The following is a 5,221-nucleotide window of genomic DNA, read 5'->3' on the forward strand; positions in this document are numbered from 1 at the left end:
GAAGTTAACACAGTTACTGCCTCCTGTTCCACACACTTTGCATGCTCTGCAGAATTTTCAAATGGATCTCATCCAACACCAGAAAAATCATCACCCAGGCCCTCGTCACCAGCCGCTTTGACTACGGCAACGCCCTCTTCACCGGCATCCCCACCCATCTTCTCAGAAGTCTCCAGACCATACAGAACGCTGCAGCCAGAGTCATCCTGGACCTCCCCAAATGAGCCCACATCACCCCCCACCTGAGAGACCTCCACTGGCTCCCCATCCAGAAAAGATGCCAGTTCAGGCTCCTCACGCATGCCTACAAAGCCCTACACAACCTAGGGCCTGCCTACCTCAACCATGAATTGGAATTCCACCAACCCACTAGATACCTTCGCTCCTACTCACTGGCCCTCGCACACAGCCTCTGCATCTGTCGCAGCTGCAGTTGTGGCCACTCCTTCTACATCGCTGCCAAGACCTGGAACAACCTTACCCTCCATCTTAGCACAGCCCCCTCGCTGGCAGACTTCAGAAAGAGACTCAAGACCTGGCACTTCGACTGAGACACAGCGCCCAGATACCACTAGGGGTGACAGTGCTGCACTTTGCAAATGCTGTTGATTGATTTATTGAACTGCACCAGGCACAATGCCATTCCAGAAGGATCCTGGGTGTGACATGTAAAAGCACTATACAACAACCAGCCGACAGCAACAAATGATGCTCCCAAAAAGGGGACTGCAGATCAAATATTAGGAAACACACAGGTCCTGGACATGCCAGCCCAGGTCTGCAAACACATAAAAGCCATGAAGCGCCAGGCCCTAATGCCCTTCCAGACGGAATATTCAAATGTACCTCGGGGTGTGGGCAAAGATGTAAACCCCCTGCGCCCCCCATTAAGCCTTTCTCACTGCACAAATTCCAGACTCGTTGAGGGGCTCTGTTCTGTGCCCAATTTTCAAGAAATGAGATCCGACAATTTCATCTATCGACTGATAGCTCTCTTAGACCTAGAGGCCAAGTTTATGTCCGCTCTCTTCTCAAACAGCTAGAGGACTGGGCTGTAGAAAATTACGTTTTGCCATTTTTTCAAGCAGGGTTTCATGCTGCCGCTACAACAATTGACAACATCACTGCACTTGCCATTCTGAGTCACTGAGCAGGTTAGTAAAGTCCCTGCCTCCACTTTTCCGCTGTTTTATCAACTACCGTGCTGCGTTCAACAAGGAAGACTGAAACACACTTTGGAGAAAACTAAACACATGGGGTGTACGCCGGCAACTACTTGGGACCATCATTTTTCTGTATTCAAACACATGGGTCCGGGTGAGAACAGGCCCCCGTACCGTAACCCCCAAAACCATAATTGATAGCAGCCTGAAGCAGGGGTACGTCCTTACTCCCCTCCTCTTGAAATTATACACAGCCGACTTGGGCAAATTTCTGGAGAGCAGTTGCCTGGGTCCTCCCCAACTAGCTGATACACAACGAAAGGGACAGGGAGCTAAGAAAAGAGGTCCAGTACCCGTACTCCCAAGGTAATATGTCTTAATCACTACAGAGGAACTTCTCCTATAAGTAAGTGCTAGCCAATTCGGCAGCATAGAGTATAGGTGAAGAGCAACAGTAGTTCACAAAACGCCTATCTTCATCAATGACTAAAGGTTGGATGCAGGGGAAATCCTCCAATGTGGAGAGTAGCCCTCACACTCACGTTAAGGTGTCATGCTTCATCATTGGGTGGTATGCTCCTCATGGGGGTGGTGTTGCAGTCCCCCACGGGCCCTGGGAGAGAGCACTTTGTCGGAGTTCTTTTTAGAGGAACGCCGCAGTGGTGAGTGCGGATGTGTGGGGAGTGTGCAAGAGAAATAAAAATAAAGTAACGGTACCCTAGGTAGTGCTTATTCTTGGGTGCTTTTGATATATTTAAAAACAGAAAAACAAAGAACTCATATACCCTTCTTTTAGTGGGGAGGGTTCGTTCATTATTGCAAATCGGTTGACTAGTGATATAGATTAATAGTCAGGTCGACATGTTTTACGCCTGATTGGTCCTGAATGGATCCTATGGCATTTCATCAGGACCAGGAGAAGATTAGAATAGAAAAATATAGAACAGGGGTTTGAGAGAAACACACAATACACCCTGTTATTGTAACCTGATTCAGGTAAGTAGTCTAGGTGTATCTGAATCCAATTGATATCGACCACTCCAATGTGTAGATCAAACCTAAAGAAGTAGAGAAATATATGTAAAACAGAACTTAATGAGATAGTACTAGTAGCGCTACAAAATAATGTCAGAGGTTTAGCGATATACATCCAACCTATGTTAACATTCCATACACGTTTGTGGCAAACTAAATGTGTCGCAATATAGCAGTACGTTTTTTATAGTGGTGCGCAAACGTGACAGTATTGTGACATCTTTTAGAAACGTAGGGTGTACGAATACAAGCACACCATTAGTGACGTGAAGAACGGACCTTACCCCCAAATAATATCCAGGAATGCCTCAACGGTGGGAGCAAGCGTCTCAGAAGGTTACCATGAGTGAGAGAGGAGAGGGAGTAACAAGGGGAATGAGGGTAAGGATTAGAGTTTACATCGCTCCCGTGGCTGGAGCTTGAGGAATTCGTTCCTAAATACTCAGTCAGGCAAGACAAGTTGTACTCACATTGGCCTCCTGGTAACTGGCATTCGTACCTGCCTCGGCCGCTTGCTCACCAGAGGTCGAGCGGCTGTTGCTTGCCGGTATAAGTACAGGGAGCCAAGTGAAGGAAGGAGTGCTTCGAGGTCTCGCCTCCAAGCTAAACGTGGAAATGAAGGCGGCTGTAGAACAAGAATGGTCTCCATAGACCGTGGTAGCTGAATTGCGCGGCCACCTTGAAAGGACCAAGGGCGTGCTACGGTATTCACTGAGGAGGACTCCAATGTATTTTCCTTATAGTCAACACCTTAATAGTGGCGCGCGGGAAAAGTAGTGAGAGCTTATGGGGTGGTGATGGGTAGACGGGGGCTTAAAATAGTAAGAATAGTTTCTTGGTCAGGTGTCATTGCTGATGGAGTCTGGAGTTGTGGAAAAGTGGATTTCCCTGGTCAGTTATGTCCCCTATCTTGGACCCCAACGGTTCTATATGCATGTTACAAGTACATGTATGTTCTCTCCAGTTCCAGTTTTGAAGACGCAAATACATGTGCGGCCACCGTCAACATGTTCTCTGTCAGATCCGCCATCAATGGGCCGGATAGTTAATTCCTAAATAGGAAAGGCCACCGACTTTATATGGCTTAGCTACTCCATTTTTACAGTTCAGGCGAGTAGGCCCGATTCTGTCCTCAAAGCCTTTCCCTGCTCTCTGTCTCTGACAGCTTCAGCTTGAGCTCGCATCTGTATCCATGAACTTTGTCCTACTCCCTGTGCAGCTAACGGTGCCTGCCTCGGCTAGTTTTCGCCTGTCTGCCAAGAAGTTGTATTTCACCTTCGAATTATCTATTTTGCTCTCCAGCCGATGCATTCCTGTCCAGTGATTTAGGTAAACATTTCCTTTAGCTCACAAGCAAAGGACTCAGCCTTTCCGTCCTCCTGCAAGTGATTCATAGCCCTGTTGCCATGGAAAGTTTTCTGCCCCTCGCATCTCATATAGACACTTAGACGCTTGTACACGCACACAGTCAGTATAGAATAGATTCTGTCCGAGAGTCTCTTCCTTGTGGATAACATAGTTCTTTAAACATAGGATGTTAGATATGATTTGGGATTAGGATGACTTGACCCCAGACTTCTCGTCTCCACATGTAGAGCTAAATGTCAAGTCCCCTTCACCCCCTAGTTACACGTCAATTACACGTCATGCTGCCGCGCGCGCATCTATGCCAAGTATTATCTTATAGATCCACCTATGCCTGATAATTCTAACCAATCATGTTTCTTTTATTCCTTATTACGCCTAGTTTCGATTATGTCACTGTCACGTCATTTTTCTTATCAAATGTTACGCCTTCTACATTCGTTTCATTGTAATGTACTTATTATAAAAATACATGTCTGTTAATAAATTATTGTACTTCACTTCCTGAACCTTCGTGGTGACGGAACCTGAGGGCCGCGACTCGAGTCGGCCATTTTGAATGGAATAAAGCCCATTAGAAACCTCTTATACCACGGATTCTGCCTCTTGTTATTTTGAGCTATTTACTTTAATTTAAGATTCCGCATGAAATTCAGTCCGGTAATATTTATTTTATTTACCACATAATGGCGCCCGAACAGGGACACTTTCTCATCTCACGCGCCGGCGGTGCGTTGCAGGCCCGGTCTCCTGCCACAGCTGGACGGACCATAAAACGCGTACCAGCAGGACTTCCTGTAAGCTCCCTCCGGTCAAGCGGGGGCGACTGAGGCTGCGATCAACCCAGACGAGGCGGTGAGAAGTGCGAAGTATCCCGACCAGAGCCTAGCTGAGAGAGCAAGATCCGAGGTATACAGAGGCCCACCAGGTTTTCCGAAATTCCGACGTCCAGAGGGTCCGATGTCCGCAGTTATCGAGTCCTGTCCATTCTCTGAGGCCTTCCGTTTCAAGGAGCTACTCGGTGAGTACCATCGCCGGGGAGGCGTGTTGACGCGCACATAGGTTGTGCCGGTCAAGACGGATTTGGGTACACAAATCCGGTCTGCACTGTTTAGCAGTGTATATGTACTGTTTAGCAGTATATCAAGTATTCCGAAGTATTCAGTTATTGTCAAGAATTCAGCGTGGTGATTAGTTAGGCAGACTGTCATCATTGTCGATCATTGTTATAATGTTTAATGTTTAATGTTTAAAGTATTCAGAAAATGTCTTGCATATTGTGGTATGAATGACTGTTCATAGTTCACTGTTCATTATTGTGTTTCTCGTATTAAGTAAGTTCAAGAGTAAGTATCAGATCAGTTGTCAATATGCCGCTCTTCTCGAAGTTAAGACAGATTACTACCAGAAAAGGGGTGCTTGAAGAAGCAGTTCCTATTCCTCCTAGAGACACTCCAGGACATTTCATGTACCATAAACATGGCTTAGATGCCATATTGTTTCTTGATCTATGGGTAGATTATACCAAGGGATTACCGGAAAGTCAAAGGTGGCCCATAGCGGGAACCTGGGATGCAGAGTGCATCATGAAAGTGGAGGAAGAGTTATGGAAAAGAAAGGTCAGACAGTCACAGAAAGACGCCGTTGAGTTATGGCGT

This window comes from Triturus cristatus, chromosome 4_2 (assembly GCF_964204655.1).
Source record: "Triturus cristatus chromosome 4_2, aTriCri1.1, whole genome shotgun sequence".
NCBI lineage: Eukaryota > Metazoa > Chordata > Amphibia > Caudata > Salamandridae > Triturus > Triturus cristatus.